Below are 22,623 nucleotides of genomic sequence, written 5' to 3' on the forward strand. Positions count from 1 at the left end.
GGGAAGACAGGACAGTTTATTCAAATATTGTATTAATGTGTAGGAGAGTGCTCAGGCAGTTCTTTGAACATGTTGCAGCTAACACTTCTTGTACATGCTAAGCACAAGCAGCTCAGATGTGAGAGGTTTCACAGCAGTTTCCTCTAGCTGCCCAGATGCAATATAGAGTCTTTCAGTGGTTGGAACTGCAGCCCTTATGCTGCAGTAGCACTGACTAGTGAGCTGAGGATAGAGCAGAATTAACTTATGTGAAGGACTCAGACTTCCACATGACCTTTTTTCAAGTGATTGGTCATGAATACTATTTACTGATGGTCACATTTCAAATGAGTGACAATCTAGTCTTGCCTGCAGAACCATTTGGCAGTGGGATGACCTTTATTTTGAGATACGCATTCTGCCAGTAGAAGAATTCAAGGTCAGGATTTTCACAAGTATTCACTGCTGGCTTAAGTGTGCTTCCACTTAAGTCAACATTTGACCCATTATTTATATTGGAAAACTTGGTGATTTATACAAAGTCACCAAGTCTCTGGGAGCAAGGAATAGAACCCTAATCTCTAATCACTCAAGGGAAAGCTCCATATTTTTTTTCAGTTACATGGTGTTTGATATTTTAGTCTATACTTTCCTCTATTTCCAATCTCCCCCTCCTTCATGCTATTTCCTATGTATTAGAATAAATTAAAATTAAATTGTCTTATGCTTCATATCTGCAATAGAAAAGAATTGAATCTTAAGAAATATGTTGTTTGTAGTGTTGTTGCAGCTGTTGGTGCCAGGATACAAAAAAAGGTGGGTGAGGCAATCTCTTTTATTGGACCAATTTCTGTTGGTGAGAGAAACAAACTTTTGAGTTCCACAGAGCTCTTCTTCAGGTCAGGTCTGACTATCAGGGAAAGGTTAAGAGTGTCATAGCTAAATCAGGTTAAGAGTGTCATAGCTAAATACAAGGTGGAAAAGATAGTTACGCATAAGAAGTTAACACACGTAAGAAACTATTCAAAATGAAGTTTACAATTAATACCTTTGCAGTCATGTGACAAAAGAGAGTTAGTGGGTTTCAGATTGCTGTAATGAGACATAAAACCAATGTCTCTATTGAGTCTAGGATTTTTTGTGTCTAGGAGAGTTATGAATTTAAGCTCCTAGGATCATCTTTTAAAGTTGGTGTTGCAGGTTTCTTTTGAGGATGAGGACAGAGGTCACACATGGAGAGATCCTTTTGTGAAAAGTGTTCACCCATGGACAATAGTGTTTCTATTTATCATTTTTCTTTGAGAGCTCATTCAAGAGCAAATAGCATGAAGTATTTCACAGAGGCGAGAGAAGTTTGGAGTCTTGTTGATTTGTATAGAAAATGCCCTTTTTGGTTTCCCCCTCCATGCTCTCTACCTCTGTCTGTCCTTCAGGTGTCATCTCCACAAGGCAAGGGAAAGCATTTAACACATAGTGGTCAATACAGCAAAACAAACAAACAAGGACTAAAACTTCTATTGTGCCTATTTTCCTTCAGAAATAATAAAGGTAAGCAAGAAAAATAGGAACCGAAAGGACTTAATCTAAGTGTTGAATACAGTCCTGAAGGGATTTGGGATGAAAACAATGAGACAATGGCATGAGATTCTCCTAATACACGTGTGTGCAAGAGCAGGAAAGGAAAATTAAAAGAAACCTGAAAAGTATACCAGTGCTGTAAGAGTCAGGTTCAGAGAAAAAAGAGGACACAAGACAAGTGAAATCAAGAGCTGTACCTAGCAGTCATGCCAGCTGAAAGGGTAAGAAGGAAGAAAGAGGCACTTTAGAAATGAAAGATTTAGTTTTATTCACTGTATCTAAACCTATGGTGAACTTGCCTAGAAACTTTTGCAGAATTTCATGCCAGATACATTTTGCATAATGTTTCTTCTATTTTAACTGGATCACCACTCTATTCTTAATAAATCTCGTATTAAGTTAAACAGACCCATGACTTAGGTGTTAAATGGGTGACTCCTTTCTCATAATGTGTTCCAACACTGCAATCGCCAGGGGGACCGTTATTGTAGACTCATTGCTAGCATTTTAACCTCTGAAAGCAAGATTTTACAAAGCATGAAGAGGATTTCCAATAGGAGTTGAATCTTACTCTTGAATTGAAAATCTCAGCCTGTGTTGTCTAGATTTTCTCCATTCAAGTGGCTAAAATACTAGCATGCCCATCATCGCTACACTTGCAAGAGCTATGATCTAGTATAGTATAATCTAGTATAGATTGTTTGGGAATTTCATGCAGACTGTCCCAGAAAGGTGAACCAGTCTTCACTCAATCACGAGACAAGGATCCTTGGACAAAAGAGCACGGATTCATCTCCCATAGGGCACATCATCTCCTGAACTGCAGATAGAAGTAGGTAACACCTACTTATCTGGATGAAAACTGAGTTTAAGGGGTTTAAGATACTTTATCAGCTAAATAAAGTGTTTTCATGCTTAAAGCTCAATATACCACTTGATGGAAGCTATTATGAGAGTTGAACGGGATATCACTAGTATTAGTTAATGAAATTTTAACCTGTTTTGAGCAAAAAAATTTGACACCTACTGTAAATGGCAAGTCAACAATAATAGCACCTTACAGTGAAGTCTTACCCCAGAATTTGACATTCCTGCATGTAGCCCAAAACTTGACACCACCCGGAATGAAACAGTTAAGTTACCACTGCTTTGCGTTCGGAGAAAGCCTGGGTAACAGAAGGACTCTACTTTATCTTTGTGAATTTGAAAAAGTTATTCAAGCTTCTTACTATCCTGGAATTCAATGAGCCGATATTCAGACTTTTTTGATTTCTTGAACTGTGCAGCATAGTAATTGAACTAGTACACTGATCAAAGACTCAAGTCCATAATTACTTCAGGATATTTGAATACCCACTGCATATTTTAGCACTTTGTTTCTGTGCTATAAAGAACTATAACCCATGCTAAGAACATTGAAAACTTTTTGGTAGACTTGTTTGAAAATATGTGATTAAATTATACTAGATATAGGTTTTCCCACTTTCAATCTGCAAAAGCAATTTATTAATATACCATTACAATTAACCACTCACAAACATGCCAACATATGGTTTGAAATCTCAGAGATATATTTTGGTAATATTAAAACTTGGTACAACTGTCATAAAAGCAAAGTTTTCAGAACAGAAAATTATTCACAGAAATACTGTCCATTGTGCTTTACTAAATGTAAGCTCCAAAGCCCAGTGACAATGCACTCACTCATAGGCTATGTCTACACTGCCATGTTAATTCAACTTTGTTTAATTTGACTTTCAGCAGCCGATTTTTAGAAATTGCAGCAGAGTGTACACACTACGCTATTTGCTCTGGGCTCTCGCATTCACACTGGCCAGCCTTAATTTGAATTAGAAAGCAGTGCAATGTGGGTAGCTATCCCACAGTGCAACTAGCCACGATGGCTGTTGGGACGAGTGTCTTCATCCCAGGATGCAACGCTGCTTCCTCCACCTTCCCCCAAACAAACAGGAAAAGGATTTTTGCACCTTTTTTTACTCCCCGCGATCACCATTGCTGCAGAGACATGGAGCCAGCTCAACTCTGCACTACAATTGTGAGCGTGACAAATACATCACGGCTTATCATGGAGTACTTTAGAAATAGAGCAAGAAGGCTAAGCAGATACTACGCCTATGCCACCAAGGCTGCCCTGCTACTAGACATCGAGCAGAACAATTCCCGATTGCTGCAGGCTGTAACGTGTCATCTGCAGTCCATGGAACGCAGGTTCTGGTGCAGGGAAACAAGCACAGACTGGTGGGACCGCATCGTTATGCAGCTGTGGGATAATGATCAGTGGCTGCAAAACTTTCGTATGCGAAAGGCAACTTTCCTCGAACTGTGCTTGGAGTAGGCACCATCCCTGAACCACGTGAATACTTGCTTGAGACAAGCTATGACGGTGGAGAAGAGAGTTGCCATCGCTCTGTGGAAGCTGGCAATCCCCGACTGTTACCTCGCGGTTGGGAATCAATTTGGAGTCGGTAAATCTACAGTGGGCATAGCCGTGAATCAAGTGTGCAGTGACATAAATAGACTTCTGCTACGAAGGGTAGTGACTTTGGGAAATGTGCAGGACATAGTGGAGGAGTTTGCCAGGATGGGTTTCCCAAACTGCAGGGGGGCATTGATGGGACGCACATCCCCATCTTAGCGCCTGCACACCTGGCTACCGAGTACATAAACTGCAAGGGGTCCTCTTCCATGGTCCTGCAGGGATTTGTGGATCACAGGGGTTGTTTCACAGGCATCAATGCGGGGTGGTCTGGGAAGGTGCATGACGCTCGTGTGTTTCAGCTAATTATCCAATGCAAAGGACAATAACCTGAAATTGGAATCCTATACTAAAGAACCTACAACTCTTAATACCATGGAGTTAAGTTTTCCAATAAAGTGTGTAACTTAACTGCTAAAAAGGAGAACACTTGCATATCAAAAAGCAACGTCTGTTAAAATAAACCTTCTGAAATGCAAACTGAAAAACTGACCAGTGATGTTTCCATAATTAAAGATGAGATAAGACTAATGGAGAATTTGATTTTCCATTGTGACAGACAGAAATGTCTCACATGGAGACACACAATCTTTCTTACAGTAATAAAATAATATGTATAGAAAAATTATTTCTTGCTAATTTATTTTCCTTCATTAACTCATCTTTCAATCTGGAGCTTGAGTCTCCCCCAGTGTCACCAACCACCAGAGGTCATCTGGAATCACTACACTTCTCTGGTTCCCACAGAAAGACTGTTTCCAAATCTTTGAACAAGCCTAACATTAGCTACTGCGTAATGAAGCAGTAAACAAAGTAGTTAAGCATATCAACTATATGTCATGACTCCCAGACTAACCTCCAAAGGAAAAAGGTACATCAATGATGATAATTGTACAGGTCATTCCAGATTGGGAAAGGAGTTATGAAAGAACAGAAACTACTGTAGCAGATAAGCAGTCTTTCTCCCTCATAAATCATCCGCTAGCCCAGTACTGAGGAAGCATGGTAGTAAGTTGTGAGAGCTACTAATAATGACAGGAAGGAAACCCCAAGCTAAACAGAAATAGCTAATTTGGAATTATTTCTTTAGGGGGAAAAAAAAAATCTACAACCTTGGATTTCACATACAGACCTCCACTTGGAGAATTCTCCTCCTAAAGGAAGCATTAGAAGAGAAACACAAATTCAATTTACAGCTTGTAATGGACATGTGAAATGAAGTCCAACTTGTGGCTCTGCAGATGCTTCTTCCACCAATACTCGAGTAGACCAGGAGAAGGCTGCTGTATTTGCAGTGAGCCAGTTCTAAAGCAAATCACCCTTTTCTGTGTAAGGCTCTGAGATTAAAAGCCATACAGCAACAATAGCTTTATTAGCGTTCTCATCTCAACTTCTGAACTGAGGGCCTATGAATATCCCCTTGTTTTTCTGAGGTTTTTTAAATTTCTTTTGGCAATTTAAAAAGTTTAATTTTAGAACAATAAAGACACTGAAAAATAGGCTCCAAAAACCCATCAAATATTAAAAATTACCAAATCAAATCTCAACATACTTCTGAGTAGCAGCTTTATGACATAACCATGGCCTGCAATTTGATTTTCTTTTTCTCTCTTTTCTACTTCTCCTGCCCACAATAAATTTTTTTCACATTAGAAATTCAGGTCTTGTCCATCCTTGAAAACTCTATGGACAGCTAGAGAACTAGCAGGTTTATGACAGACTCCAGAAATTAAACCAGGTAACAGATGGGATGCGATTGTTATTCGCACTGTTTTGAACAGTGGGTATTTGTTTAGCACCTGTTTAACTCAAATGAGGAGGGCTCAGTCTACATTTGTGTCATCTGTGAAGTGACCCCACAAAACAGAAGACAAAGTCTGACATTCTGAATATTTAAAGAACAAAACAAAATTTCAATTAAACTTTTCTGGACTTCTTTATTCATCATATGGCAACCAAAAAATTCCCATCAATAAATTACTTGAAAAGGACAAATGTGTTTAACTTATTTATAAAACAAAACCTACTTCTTTTGCCTCTGATATTGTAATCAATGGGGCTAACCTTGGTAGTAAAGTTAAGCAATTGACCAGTGTTTGCAGGATTGGGGCCTTAGTTCTGATGAAAGCTAAACTCTGGAATCATGGTATGTATTTCTATATTTAACTTGATCACAGGCAAAACTAGCAAAATTAATATTTCTTCTTTGTATTGCAGTGGGGTCTCATTGTGCAAGGTGCTGTACAAAGAGATAGTAAGAAAGAACATACTCCAAAGCATTTAAAGCACTCTATTTTTAAATAATGTTCTAAATTTTATATTTATATTTTAAATGTATTCTATTTATTAATTTCAGGGGAGTTCTTTCACTCTGTCTTTTTTTCTTTTTTTTAAATTAACTGTAGGGTAGATAAAATTGATTTTTTTAAAGATTGATGTTGTATTAATTTAAATATTTAAAAGTAAATGTGAAATTATGACCACCTCTGTTAAGGCCTGAATTTAATATAGTCTAATAAAATAATCTGAATTAAAAAGCATTATTCAAGCAGTACGTGTTTTCTACTGCCAGTTTGAAAGTCAAACCACTGAACTGGTGGAAGTCACTGGCTGAGCATCCGGAACCAGAATTTGTTAAAGTGCAAGATCAGCTTCTGACTGCAATAGCCTGTTCTACAGGTACAGAAAGAATATTTTCTTCATTTCCGTTTACTCAACTAGTTGAGTTCAGAGACTAGTTCATTCTAAATTGATAAACTGATTAGCAGTTGAAAAAAAAAAAGTAGGAAAACTTGTCCACTTCCCATATACAAATGAAAACTAAGTCAAGGAGGATAAGAACTACTAGTTCTAAAATCATAAAGTACATGGTGATTATAAATAAGGCTTCCTTTACTTCATAAAGCAATTTTAAATGAAAAATATGTTTTGATAAACTTGAGAAAAAACTTCATATTTAACACATGTAAGGTGGAGTTATTTAACTAAATTTTAAAATGCTGTTTTTGAGCACTTTGAATTGAATTCCAATTTTCATCCAAATCCAGACTGACACAAACAAGTGAAAAATGTCATAGCCTAGTAAATAAGAATCGTCATTCACCATTTGAACAACAAAAACGTTAAAAAAAAAAAAAAGACTAAATATATTGCTTAATATACAATTGCTTTAGTAGAGATATAGTATATTCTCCTGGTTAGCAAAACTTAGTGCTAAATTATACCAAATAATGAGAATCAACTTTTCTTTAGGAAAATAACTAAAAATACAAATGTAAAACAAGATTATAAGATTAGTGATTTAAGTCAATCCACCCAGAATAGCAAACCTCATTCCTTGCTTCTTCTCTCTCTCACGCATGCGCGCACACAGTCAATTCTGCAATGTTGTGGGAGGGAAAAGCCCTCAGCAATTGATGATAATAGTGGACTGTGAGTTATCCATGCCTAGTTTCATAGTCAATCATCAGAATAGAACAGTTGTCTTCTTAGATTAATTTACTGAAGTACAAGGAACTGACACACTGTAGGCAGCTGTCAAGAATTGAAATACTTCATGGCATGTATGCTTTTAAGATACAAGACATACTAACACAATAGTAATTCATCATAAAGTATGGATCTGTAGTTTCAGGAATATCTTCTTCCCTTGATTACTAAGAAATCAATTTAATTCTCGTAAACTAACCTCATTCCTTAAAAATGTCTTGGATTTCCACAGCTAAATGGATATTGCATAACCACTGTCCATTATTTTCAGTGTATTATTTATTTAATATAAAATCCCTAGGTGGATGTTTGGTTTATTTATATAATATTCATACACAATTATTTTATTCTTTTAAAATGCCTGGACTGAGTTCAGTGTACCACGTATGTATTATAAGCCATCTCTATAGAGATTTCTTCTTCATTGTGTATTTTACAGAATTCAGCCAGAGATATAGTGACACTCCAGTCACGAAGCGGATGCAATTATCTTACTTTTCTAAATTCAGACATGTGTAACACAACTAGTTGGAATTTCATGGTGTAACACTTCAATATAGTCACAATTGTCTTTTTTGTGTGTGAAATATTCCTGTTCAGCAAAAAGCATGTGAATAGCTCACCAGAAAGCAAGAGTCATAAAACCCACTTAACATTTGAAACCCAACCCTCAAAGCCTTTGGAAAGTGTTATTTCAGTTCTATAACCTTGCATAGTGAAGATCTACCCATAGGATCCCTGTAGTCATTACACATGCAAAATTTATTTCAATGTAAATTATTACATGTATGCATAAGACTGCTGATAGCACAATATAGAGCATGTGGTGGCAATATAACATACATACCAGCAAACCAGGTTCTCAAAGCTTCTCACTAGATTTGCTGTACAATATGCTTTTAGAGAACAATAGGGGCATAAAGATAATTGTTTTACTTGGAAACATTTGCTCTTTTTGCACTTCTGGTATTAATATGGATTTCTCATCACTCAACCTCTTCCCCAGTACCTGACACATGACATCAAATATACTTTGTTTTCAAGTAACTCAAATTAATTTCAAACAAACAAACAAACCACTTTACCTTTGGGGCTTGTAAAAAAGGTTTTGTTTTTGTTTTTTTTAAATCTCTAGAAGATTTTCCATACCCAGTATTTTGGACTGCAAACTTAAATCACCTTCAAAGGAAATTAACATTGCCAATAACTGGATTTAGTTTATAGCAACCCAGGAAAACACTATAAATGTATTCAAATCATGGAATAATTAAAGATTATCTGTGCCAGTTACTGAAAAAAGGAAGGTGTCTGAAGGGCCTTGGAATGCTGTTCTACAATTATGCTACAGCTGATCTTATATAAATATTGTAAACCTTTGTAACCCCCCACACAGACCCAGTCATGCACCCTGGACCCAATCTTGCAAACACAAGCATATGACTAATTTTACTCAGATTAATAAACACATGCTTACAAATGTTTGCACTGTATATTAGGCTGATTTTGCATACTCCTGTGATGGAAGAAGGCTCACTCCTAAATTCTATTAAGACAGGCCTAGCCGCTAAAGCATTAAGAGCAAAACTGAAAGCCTGTAGGGGTACGGATAAAGGTATGTGGGTTTATTTGTATGTTGTGTTGTGGTAGACATGTTGGTCCCAGGATATGATAGAGACAAGGTGGATGACATAATATCTTTTATTGGGGATCAATTTCTGTTGGTCAAAGATGGAAGCTTTCAAACAAAACACTGTAAACAAACACTTGTGTATAAGTATGCATAAAAAGGGAAAATGACATTTTATTTCATATAACCACTGAGACATTGATCCTGCAAACACTGTGCTAAGTACCATGAGTAGACCCATTATTTTCAAGGGACCACTTGCAGCAGTAAGTTTTACACTAAGTATTTGAAGGATAAATTCCTAATATAGCATGGAATATTGATTAACCTCAATAAACGTTAGATCAGAAGGGTAAGAAAAAGAACCTCAAAACCTTATTTTTTGTACAAACTCTGCAATAAAGTGTTCTATGTGGGTACTTCCCCAGTGTGTGCTAACAATGAAAAAGAGCAACAAAAAGAAAAATAACTTCTTGTGTTTGCACAGAATTCAAAGAACAAAGCAGCACACATTAAGATTAATATAGTACAGTGATTAAATGAATATTTTCAACAAAAACATTTGTTTGTTTATGATTTTTACAGAAGTATTTATGCTTACTGTAACTGGTAAAGTAAAAAAACAGTTTATTTGACAGCACTTTGCCGATAATCATTTAGGTCCCGATAATACAAACACTTAGTTGTGTGCATATGTATTTTGCAGAGTTAGGGCCTAAATCAGTTTTCCCTGCTTGAAGGGGTTCTTCATACAGTAACTGAAGGGGAAAAAATGTAGAAAACAGGAAAATGTATTTCTAAATCCACAAAGGAACTAGGATAGATGTAGTACTTCAAATAAACAATTTTTTTAAAGTTCAAAGTTATTTTCAAGTTGACTTTGTCTCTATTGACTCCCATTGCAACAAGCTATTGTAAAACACAGAACTTACTCTTTTTCAGCTTCCACGATTTGTTTGAAGTCCTCAACAAAATAAGAACTAAAACCTTAGAATAATAGAATAATAATAGTTTCTGAAATATCAAAGATGAACTACACAGAAAAGAAATACAGTAATACTATTCATGGGAGTATAATACCAGTAATTAAATCCAGTCATGTTTTCAATCAGCAATTTTCTAATATAGGCCATTTACACTCAATATCCTTACCCGTCTGAATACACACATACAAACCCCCCCCCCCCCCCCCCCCCCACCTGCTGGTTTTATAAAACAAAGAACAAACACAGCCCAAAATTGTGTCAATCTTAATACATAAGGCCTTGTGGTCTTAGAAGTGTTATATTCCTTATAGTAACAACGTGGTACAGTGAGGTACCATAACTCAAGAGAATAAAGGGTAAATTTACAAATAGAATTGTATAAGTTAGTGATAGAAATCATTTAAATAAAAACTGGGTCCAATCTCTTGCAGAATCAAACATACTCTCCTAAAAATGGGCCCTACAAAAGAAGAACTACAAGAGCAGCTAACGGTCTGTACCATGCCCTACTGCAAGAGACCACAAGAAGCTCCATCTATCTACTTCATCCACGAGAAGCTTAATGTGACTTGATGATCATTTACAAGTACTCACATGGAGAGAAGATTTCTGACAGTAGAGCTCTTTATTGTAGCAGGTGGAGGGCATAAACAAGATCCAATCGCTGGAAGCTAAAGCTAGACAAATCTGGACTAAAAATAAGGTGAAATTTTGTAAACAGGGAAGATGATTAACTCTCAGAACAATTGACCTAGTGATGAGGCAGATTCTTTATCACTATAAATCAAGATTGGATGTCTTTCTAAAAGATATGATCACCCAGAAATTATGGGTTTGATGGAGGAATTACTGGGTGAAGTTCTGTAGTCTGCATTATGATGAAGGTCCGATTAGATGATCACATTAGTCCCTTCTGGCCTTTAAAACAAAAATCCATTAATCTAAGAATAAAAGGGCCTATAGAAGGCAGCATGGAAGGTGCCAATCCAGCAAAGCTCTGAAGAAAGATTTGTAGTATAGGGTGCCAAATTTGTTATAAAGCTGATGTCTAAGAGAAATTATCCTCTGTTTGACCTGTGAGACAGCATTTGGTCAAACAGATCCTCTTATGAACATGTCATATCATTTCACTGGGGAAAAAAACAGACAACCATCTGTAATATGGATGATGTGAGAATATTGTTCTATATTGGGATCTCCTGCAATATTAACAACTCACGCTTCAAGCAGATGAACTGTTATATGCCTAGAGCCTTACGTACCAAGGATTCTCAATAGCTCTATCTTCTTTTTCCTGAGGGGGCAGGGGGAAAAGGGAGACAGGTTGAGGACAAGTAGACATCAGACAGACAAAAGGTGCTGCCTTCAAAACCTCCAAAAAAAACCCTGACAGATGTTTTCTTGGAGACACTTTGTCCAGCTCACATTAAGATTGCGATGGGGGTTTTTTAAAGTTCCATAGCAAACACACACAACACGTAATAAAAGTTTTAAAAAATATCCCACACTCTTTCAAGGAAATAAAAAGCTTCTCTCCTTTCTTCTAGTTCCAGAGTGGGTCTAAAGCCTTAGAGGTTAAATGTCTGTCTTTTTCACCGCAAGCTCCCTAAAGCTGCTCCAAACCTTGAAATAATATGAAAAGATTAGTCTGAGAGCTTTACCCTGTAAAAAAGGATGCTTGTAACTCCTGTCCACCTCTGAGCCAGCAGAGTCAGAGCGAGACCAGATAATACTGGGCAACCTAATTTTCTTCTAAATTTCATTAGACATAAGCAGTACTTCTGCTCTCCTGTATTAACAGCAATTATTATTCAAGAGTTATTTTGTAAGTCCGTATTTAGACATTTTAAAGCCAAAGGGTACAATTTGATTATCTATTCTGACCTCCTATAAATCACAAGTCACAGAATTTCACCCAGTTACTATCCCTGTAATGTGCTCAGTTATCTGAGCATTAGCTAACTTCACCAGGTAAATTGTGAATGTTGATGAAAATGAGCTGTGTAGTTTAAAGGCATACTGAAGTGCCTCTTAAATGTTTACAATCCAGAAATGAACACAAATATTTCTCATTTATGTAGTACCATAAGAACACACTACAGATTCCTAAAGCTAATCTACACTAGCCTAAATGTAGATCCCTCCTAGCATAGATGCAGGTTGTAATAGTTTATACCACTTCCCTAAATGAAACAAGCTATACTAGCAAATGCACTTTTATTGTCAGTGCAACTACTTCTACAGTAGGGCTAACCAATATTATTGTACTAGCACACATTTCTAGTGTAGACCTGCCCTAATACTGAACTCACAAAACCCTCCTTCAGTTATCTGAAGAGTGACAGCTTCAGACTCCCTGTGGCTGGGAATACAGCTCTGCATTGTTTGGTGTTGCAAGTATTAGCACCTGTTGCAATGGGAACAGGTCCCTGAATTCAATTTTGCAAGTAAGAAGTGTGTCAGCCCTCTCTTAAGATTCAACATGCACACAATATCTCCACGTGAGACGTGTGCCATCTGGTCGCAATCAGCACCACAATCAGGGAACTTCTTTAGTGAACGAACTATTTGTTTGGTTTTTGTATGAATGTGGTGGGGACTCTTTTTCAAGGTAAAGTTTACTACATAGAGAGAGGGAAGAGTAGGAAGTAGTTACAGTGTTGTCCCTGCCCCCCAGGGGATGCATTTTATAAATGTGGCCTAATTCATGGCCCCCACCATCTTGGGGAGACTCACACCCAAAACACCAGCAGATCCCAGCCTTCGCGGGAAGGAAGACCTGTCTCTGCTGCACATTCTCTCTTGAAATTACCTACATAATAGTTCTGCAATGTGAGTGGAAGAGGAGGGTTGGCAGACAGAGACTCTTCAGGAATTTTATGTCCTGAAACCCAGAGAGATTCCTGATCTAAGTTTCTATTCATGGGAGTAATTTTAGTTTAGACCCAGCCCTCACGCTCCCTCCTAATAAGGAAGATTCCAGAGGTAGTGGCTGGTACGGAGACTGAAGTGAAGTAACCACGGAGTAAGTCACTGCCAAAAATGTGAATTCTTGCATTTTCCCTGAAATCCAGGCTGAACTCAAGTGATCTGTAAGGTCAGGGGTCTGAATATTCCATGTGTTCCATGGGGAGGGAGGACAATGATATTCAAAAGGAAACTCCACAAACAGAAACATGCAGAGTTCCTAGTCTTTATGGGAACTAATGGGAGATTCCTCCTGGGGACAATCTTGGATCAGGCACTGAAAGCCTAAAGTTTGGCTGTTTGCCTACAAAAAAGAAAGCAGAAGGGTAATTTCAACATTAAATAGACTAAGATCTTGGGTCTTCTTGAGTGTTTGCACACTGCCTAACTCAAGAGGTCATTAAGCCACTAGAGCAATACAAGCAGTAATAAAATCAACAGGAGCAGCAGCATGCTAATTGCAGCTCCATCATTTGGACTGAAATTTTTTCATGTGTTCACTTTAGTATTTATGAGGGTATAGGGACAGCTGCTGGATTGAGAGAGATGCAACTAAAATCGACCCTATTTGAGCCACAAGCCAGACACGTTATTTAATTTTGTTCTCCCATTGCACGACTGCCCTCAGTTCAGAGGCATGCTACATAGTGCATGCCAAAAATCAGTAACCAAATCGGTAACACATACAAAAAGAGAAACAAATCAATGCTCCCATATCATTTAATGTATCAAGTCAGAAGGCCTAGTTCTCCCCAGGTATTTCTTATTATTTAATATTTGTATTGCAGTATTTGTATTGGAGCCCTAGTTATGGACCAGGACCCCACTGCTCTAGGTACTGTAAAAATACAGAACAAAGAGATGGTCCATCCCTGTCTAGTTCTACCGATCTAGGTAAGTTATATCATTGTTGTTCTGAGCAATGAGTTTTCAACCTCATTTGCATAATTATATCCCTTTGTAGTTCACCATACTTAATTAAACCTTCCTCATGCTTCAAAATAGATTCTGAGTCCAAGACTCCAATGTGGGTTTTTAGTGTAAAACAATTGGCCAAATTTATGTTATTTTAAATCCTTTTGCATTGTTTTAGAAAGCTTCCTATCCCCCCCATTTCTTCCTTCCACTATATGATAGTGATGGTTAACACACACAAAAAAGGATAGTAGCTTATTTCAAGGTAGTTTTCTTTTTTTAATAGGAATGCATATGACAAGATTGTTGGAGGAAAACAAGGACAAATATGCCCCAACATGCTTTAGAACTACACAGAAAGGAGTGGCTACAACTGCCATAAAAAATCAGCATTCCTATTCCAAATTAATACATAAATAAAAAGATTCTCCAGCTCTTGAGGGAATGTAATACAAATATAAATGGAAGAAAAAAAACCCCATGTATCTAAACACATCATCTACTGAGTCACCTGTATGAAAACTTAATCCAGTTGCACTGATCTTGCAATCAACTAATTCTACACCACAGTACCAGTATAAAATGTATGTTTAAAAAAATAAGACTAGCTTTTTATGAACTTGCCCTACCATTTAAAAAAAAAAAACAAACAAACAAAAAAAACACCTACTATTGAACCACCAGTCTATTTTTAACTTGACATTTCACACAGACAAGTTTACTATCTTGTTTTTATTGCAGCACTTCCCATCCTACAACAAACCCTTTAAAATATTCAGAACCCTTAATTTCTGGGTTAAAGACACTGTAGCAGTGGCTTTATGACCATAAATATGCAAGTTTATCCATAGATATCTACATCTCTTGGAAAGAGAATCCCCACCCCAGGACACAGCTGGCTCATTGGTCATGGTTCCACACCATTTGGAGATGCTAACAGAGGACTTCCTTGTATTCTGCCCCTGCCTAGAGGACCAAAGGATGAGTGTGGAAGTCTCTTTTTCCTTGTGCATCTGCAAATAGACTGGGTACAATATTTGCTAAGACCCAGACTGTTCATTTCAGGTCACTATATTTGATAAAAGATACAGTTAAAAACTGGAGAGAAGAGATTTATCAAAGGTGATTCAAAGATGATGAAAAAATTAAATGGTGATAAGGAGGGATTTACACCTGTGTAACCAACAAGAAACAAGCAGAGTCAACTAACTCAAATGATCTGATCTCTGCACAGAAAACTATAGTCCCCCAACAGCAGTATTTCTAGCTAAATAATCACAGTTAGCTGAATGTGGCTTGCCATAGTCTTCACCAGTCATAATGGTTAACAAGTGCATTCAGAAACAGTAAAATTCCATGGACCCACCCCTGGTATTGACTGTTCTCTTTCCCCAGCCCCTACTATCTCTCATTCTTGGTCTGTCTTGATCCTGCAAACACTTATGCATGTGCTTAACTTTGCTACTGTGAGTAGTCCCATTGAAATCCATGGTAGTAAAGATAAGCACATGCGTAAATGTTTGCAGGATAATGGCTTAGACTGTAAGATCCGCAGGGCAGCAATTTTCTTCATCTACTTGTAAAAAAACCCATTCACACCTATGGTTCCTATGTGAATTATAACATGAGAAATTGGTACAATTAGAATTGTTAAATCTTGATAGAAAATGGCTGAGAGGTGATAGGACTTAACATTTAAGCTACCTCTGAGGTACTAAAACAGTTACGTCTGATCATCTGTTCAAGGTCATTCAATAGGCCAGAACTAATGCTTGTAAGGTTTGAGAGAACTATAAGAAGAATTTAAATACGGTATTATTTTGCAGAAAAAGTGAAGAGGAAGAAGAGACTTCCAATTGGGATGAGAAAAACAATCAAGACTACTTAAACTTGGTAACCATATGGACTTTAATAAGAGGTATTAGGCAGTTTTGTGCTTGAGAGTAGTCAGCCTACCTTCACAGGGCAATAGGGACCTGTCCAATTTGTTTATGATATAGGAGACTGTTTTTACGGTACTTTGATACAAAAAGTTTAAGTGTTTTTAAATCTGAAAATCTCTATAAAAAAGTGGGAATGACAATTCCTGGCAAGAAGGCTGACAGCTGCTTCTGGCACTTGATCTAAGATAATTACTAGTATTTATCCATAGGTGTAATCCTGCTGACAAAGAAGTTAATAGGCAGTTCATCACTGACTTCAATAGAACGGGAATCAAGTCCTATATATCACTATAACTTATAAATCCTTTTAGGCAGAGGAGAGAGAGCATCTATAATACAATATTGTTGGTTCTGAGTCAAATTTACTTACATCTGAATTTTAAGTCAAGATACTGTAGATTTCTCTCTTCCAAGCCACTTCAAATATTATAAAATTGATCATTTTTGTTTTGCATTTTAAAAAGAAATATGTATGACAAGCTGGAATAATGGTCTGAAATAAATAAGATGAAATTCAATAAGGACAAACGCAAAGTATTATAGTTAGGAAGGAATAAACAACTGCATAAATACACAATGGGAAATGACTGCCTAGGAAGGAGTACTACAGAAAAAGATCTGGGGGTTTTAGTGGATCACAAATTGAATATGAGTCAACAATGTAATACTGCTGCTGAAAAAAAGCAAACATCGTTCTGGGATGTATTAGCAGCAGTGTTGTAAGTAAGACACAAGACTCTGTTCAGCACTGGGAAGGCCTCAACTGGAGAATTGTGTCCAGTTCTGGGCACCACATTTCAGGAAAGATGTGGACAAAATGAAGAAAGTCCAGAGGAGAACAATAAAAATGATTAAAGGTCTATAATACATGGCCTACATGGAAAAACTGAAAACAATGGGTTTGTTTAGTCTGGCGAAGAGAAGACTGAGGGGGACAAAATAACAGTCTTCAAGTACATAAAAAGTTGTTAGGAAGAGGAACATGATAAATTGTTCTCCATAACCACCGAGGACAGGACAAAAAGTACTGGGCTTAAATTGCAGCAAAGGAGATTTAGGTTAAACGTTCGAAAAAACTTCCTAACTGTAAGAGCAGTAAAGCACTGAAACAAATTACCTACGCCTAAGGTGGTTATGGTATCTCTGTCATTAGAGGTTTTTAAAAACAGGTTAGACAAACACTTGTTAGGGATGGTCTAGATAATACTTAGTCCTGCCTCCGTGCAGGGAACTGTGCTAGATGGATTTATCAAGGTCCCTTCAAGTCCTATACTTCTATGATTCAGCGAGCACTTAAAACTAAAATGGGCACATAAAGTCCCACCACAGATCTAGGACAGTATATAGTCCTGTACTGATACAAAACTGCATGGAATAAATAATCCAAGTGTACAGCTTTTAGAACCAGATTCATATTGCATCCACATGCCTAAGAATTTCCCACATAATGACTAATTGAACTAAATTATTCATACATATTCCAAATTCCCCTCAAAAACCTCATCTAACAACAACAAATAAAAAGGGAGGTGTGTACACTACTTACTCAACATACCTTTTGTTTACATTTTGCTTTCAAGAATTTAATAACTACAGAAACAATCTATCAACTGCAGTCCTGAATAAGGAATAAATATTTACAAAATAAAACTCAGTAGCTGGCTCAGGTTGGGAGCAGAGGCATAAGAGATCCTCAGAAATGGAGCTGACACCTTTAGGAGTTTATGAAGTTTTCAACGAGTCATTCCTTTACAGCATACAGTGGGCATTTATTTACCCTCCAATACTAGTTGACAGGGGGGGGTGTCAATGATTTTTTATAAAGTGTTATTTGACAACTATTCTTCATTCTGAAACTAAAAGCCTCTTAAAGGATACAGTTTCTCCAGCAAAATCATCTCCTTCCCTCCTCCCCACCCCCCGTTTTGGGACCGAACAACAACACAGAAGAGCCAGAAACTCATTCCCACATTTCCACCCACAAAGAACTGCTTAGAAACATCAGCGACCGCCAGCGCCGAGTTTCCCCTTACCCGCGTGTAAACAGCCAGAGCCACCTCCTAACCGTTTGGGAAGATGGGTCAGGAAAGCAGCCCGGCGCCGGCTCCAGACCCCCGCCTGGAGCCAAATGACAACGGCAGTGACCTAAGCGGGCTGGGACGGGAGGAGAGGCAGCGCCGCCGACACACGATTGCTCCCTGGAGAACAGCAGGGACCGCGTGGACCCTCTGCTCCTGGAGCCGCGTGTCTCACGGGGTCCCGGGCCCCCCCTGGCCGTGGGTCTCCCCCAGTCACCTATGGGGTAACGGGACATTTCTCAGACCTGGGCTGCGGGGCGCACAGAGGCGTCTCAGCGCTGCGTGTTGGGGAGGGAGGCGGGGGCTCTGCTGCCAGCGGGAGGGGGCCCAGGGTCAGCCTGGGGACTGGGAGAGCTCTTCCCCCCCCGGGCCGGGAGAGCAGCCCTTGGAATCGGTCCCTCTCCCCACAGCCCGGCCGGGCCCCTCCGCCGACACGCACTCACCCGCTAGCGCCTCTCCTGCAGCCTCGTCCGGCGGGGCGGCGAGCCCAGAGCAGCCGCTAAGCGGGGCGCTCCAGAGCCATAGCGCACGGGCCCAGCTCCGGCTGCTGCTCCTGCAGCTGCCGCTACCGCTACCTCTCCCGCCCCCGCCGCCGGCTCTGCTGCGCTGCGCTGCGCAGCCGGGCCCGGCCGGGGCAGGAAGGCGGGGAGGGGACTGCGGGGGCAGGCGTCTCCCGAGGGATGGATAGATGCGAGCGGAGCCTGCGCGCTGGAGCGGCTGCTACTAGCGTGGACACAGCCGCAGCAGGCAGGCTCGGGATCCAGCCCCGAGGCGGCGGCTGCCCGGCCTGTGCCCAGCCGGCAGGGGGAGGAGGCCTCGCTGCAGCGCAGTGCCAGGGGCGCCACCAGGGTTTGACTCTGCGCTGGGCCCGGACACAGTTACTTCTCCTGCCCGGAGCCGGCCGGTGCCGCACAGCAGCAATGATACGTCCCTGGGACCCGCTGTCTCCTGCGGATCGGACCCTTCTTTCTGTAGCTCTCCCAGTAGCACGGGGATAGAGGCGGGGACTTGTTGGAACCGGTGTCACAAAAAGATAAAAACAAATCATTGGGCTGTTCTAAACACTCTGATCGCCGCCTTTCCCCCTCCTCCTCCCTCTGGCTTTGAGGCCCTGATCCCGCCATCGGAGAGGCAGGACTACTCAATGTCCAGTTAGCTGAGTGAAGAGCAAAAATTAATCTGCCAACAACAACGAAAGATTCTAAAAGCACCCTGCATGGTCAGTGTCCTCGTTTCCCCGCTATGCTCCTGGATTGCGGCCCCCACGCAGATCCGATTGCAGGATCAGGTCCTTGTCTGGTAAGCGCTTCCTAACAAGAAGGTGCGTTCCGTTATGTTTGTTAGCATATGGGAGGTGTCACCCAAACACATAAGTATCCATACTTCATGGCTAATGAAATTGAGGCACAGAGAAATGAAGCCACCCGAACGAGGAGTACAGCAGTTTTATCTAAGCAATATTGTTAAGTTTAAAAATCATAATAAAATCCCAGCATTTTATGACCTTGGGTACTAATAAACCTGCGAGTATTAAGGGTGAATTGGTTTAGCCCTTGTGCGGTGGTTAATTTGCTTTTTGCAAGTCATTGTCTCATCCAGAGATTTGTCAGATTCACTCTAGTCTCACCATACCCTGCGCAAGCTGCAGTATTGCTACCTGATCCTTCAGTGAAAACTACCTGAGCTGACCCCTGTGGTTGCAGAGCCCTAGTGATGATGTGTGGATGGGAACACAAGGCCCACACCTATAGCTCTCATTGCCAAGGTTGAGGCTTAGTTTAGGTTGCAGGAAAAAATTTATTTGATCAAAAGTTAATTGTTTAAAAATTCACACAAATATGTCTGTGGGCTTTGTAAGACTTAACTTTACAAAACTGTCAATTATATTTGATTAAGAGTGCCACTTCGAAAGGACATAGGCTTTGCAGGAGGGTGGGAGGCCTATTTGTTTTTGAATGTTTAACAAAGCTGGTATTAAAAGTTTTCAATACATTAAAAATCAATGGTTTGTTGTGCACTTAATTATTTCTTTGCTTTGTCTGCAACCAAACTATTGTAGTATTGAACTAGTGCATGAGAACCAGAGAAAAACTGGCAGTAAAAGCAAAGGTGTGAAATGACTACTCAGTTTACAGTTAGCCGAGTGAAGAGCAAATGTAATCAACCAAGGACAAGAAGAAAGATTTAAAAGCATTGTGCATAGTCAGTTTCAACGTTTTCCCTCTCTGACCAGGTAGTCAGTCAGCCAGATATCTGGGTGCAGAGAGGATTTTCAAAAGCACCTCAAGGCTAGATTAATTTTTAAAAACTTAGATTTAATAATTTTAGATGCTATGTGTAACAGTTAAAAATTATCACACTGAACATTTTGTTATCTACTATTTGAATAGATCCAATACTGCCAACTCCAAGCATTCAAAATTCATGATCAGGCCTCACAAAATCACCACATGTTAAAAATGTAATTAATTTTATATTCCTTTAATTTGTCTCTTGGTTTTTGAGCCCCGGGACTCGTTCTTCTACTTTTCTCCACAGCCATAAGGACTAGAAACTTGCTTTCTTTTAAATTAAAATTGAGATTCTCACATAATCCCATGATTTCAGGAGCAGAGGTATTAAGAAAAAAATCATGAGATGAATCAGAAAAATCACAGGTGCTGGCAATACAAGAAAGAGTGCTAAAGGGAGAATAACTGCTAGGTTTTCCTTGCAGGTCCCCACCATTCTCACCTTTCTATCAAGGTTCCATGGTTTGCCTCCTGTGGAATAATCTATGTGGCCTGCAGATCCCAGGGATCTGCAAATGTGCCCCAGCCATCCATACAGAGGCCTTGTGCCTCCACATGAGCTCTGGAGCCCTGGTGCCAGGCCCTCATTCATAGAATCATAGGACCGAAAGGGACCTTGAGAGGTCATCTAGTCCAGTCCCCGGCACTTACAGCTCAACACAAGCCTCCATTCCATCAGCTGCACTCTAACCCGAGATCTTAACACAGTGACTGACTACTTCCAAGGCTGGAAAGTTAGGCCTAACCTAAAAAAAACCAATGGTGACTGCTTTCCATCTGAACAATAAAATGGCTAATATCAAACTCGATATGCAGTGTCAGCCATGAGACTAAATAAAGTATCTTGGAGTTATATTGGACCGGAGTTTGACCTTCCAACAATACCTTGAGAACACTTGCAATAAGGTCAGGTTTTGTGTCGCGCTTCTTAGAAAACTGGCCGGAAGATCATGGGGCTCCAGTTCACGGACTCTACGAATCACAACAATTGCCTTGGTACACTCTGCAGCTGAATACTGTGCGCCAGTGTGGTCTCACAGCAGTCACACTAAACTGCTTGATATTCAACTCAATAACACCATGCATATAGTGTCAGGGATGCTCAAATCAATCCCAGTTGACAAGCGCCCAGTCTTATCACACATCCATCCTCCACAGATTAGATGATCTGCCAAGACATCTCGCTTTCTTAACCATGTCAATGCAAACACAAGGATCCCGTTAAACCATGACCTGCAGAACCCACCAAAAGATGAGATTAAAATCCCACAACCATCTAGGGAATCACATCAAGACCCTTACATTCAACTTTGATGCTGAGGCTCAATGGAGAGTGGAGTGTTTCGACTGCTCAAAACTAACAGCTCATCAATGACTCTGCCAAGGAACCACCAGGTTTTGATTTATGTTGGAAAAACTGGTGCAGATTGAATCGCATCAGAACATCTCATGGGAGATGTGGACAAACCCTCTTCAAATGGAAATTGAGGCAAACCCCTGTATGCGACTGTGGTCACCAGTCACAAACGATGGAGCACATCATATCTCAGTGTCCCCTTTGTTCTCTCACCGGGATCTGAAGGACATTCGCTACTTCACTGCTGCAGCAATGTGTTGGCTATCAAATCTAGATATCAATTTGTAATCGTTGCTACCTACCCAAGCCATACAAAAGAAGTAGGTGGCAGGACCAAGCATTCAATGGCAGCGTGGTTGCAATTGACCCATTCTGCCAGGAATCCTCATAGTCCTGTGAGAAACACTACATCCTGGGGCTGTATTGCCTTTTCCAGGTAATGTTCACAGAACTAAAGGATGGGAGGGGAAAGAAGACGTGTTCTGTGTGCGCTCCACCAGGCCTATGCTTATCGAATGCAGGACTGCGTTTTCCAGCCCACCGCCTATCCAGTCCATGTCTGCTGCCTCCTGATGGATCCTACCCCAGATTCCCTATTATGGAAACAGCTGACCCCCCTTTCTACACAGGATAGAGATTTACATGCACAGATTCCCCTCCATGCACTGATCAGAGGGACACAATCTGACCTATTGGTACAAGGAAGAGCTTACTATAACTGAGATTAGAAAACAAAATATCTTATTTCTTTTTCCAGTTTGCTTACTTTAGACCAGTTAATGCTACCCTTGCTAGAGCCAAGTGGCAGTTGCTACACACATAGCCCCATATAGCTCATAGAGTAAGCTACTCACCAGGAGTAAGGATAGTATATCTGGCCCTTTGTGCATTTGACAGCACTGTGCATAATCAGTTT

The 22,623-nt window shown here is 39.8% G+C and overlaps 1 protein-coding gene across 2 annotated transcripts in view; it reads right to left on the bottom strand.

Moving 5' to 3' along the window:
• Window positions 1–18,635, bottom strand: part of LIFR (LIF receptor subunit alpha) — a 76,680-nt gene extending 58,045 nt beyond the window's left edge. For both annotated transcript variants that reach the window (XM_067545552.1, XM_067545551.1), the window contains exon 1: window positions 18,503–18,635. The gene's annotated coding sequence lies outside the window, so the exon portion shown is untranslated. The remainder of the gene's footprint in view (window positions 1–18,502) is intronic.
• Window positions 18,636–22,623: the final 3,988 nt, after the last annotated feature.

Source organism: Emydura macquarii, unplaced genomic scaffold (assembly GCF_026122565.2).
Source record: "Emydura macquarii macquarii isolate MOO-44397 ecotype Brisbane River unplaced genomic scaffold, CSIRO-AGI_Emac_v2 contig_1045, whole genome shotgun sequence".
In the NCBI taxonomy this organism is placed as follows: Eukaryota; Metazoa; Chordata; order Testudines; family Chelidae; genus Emydura; species Emydura macquarii.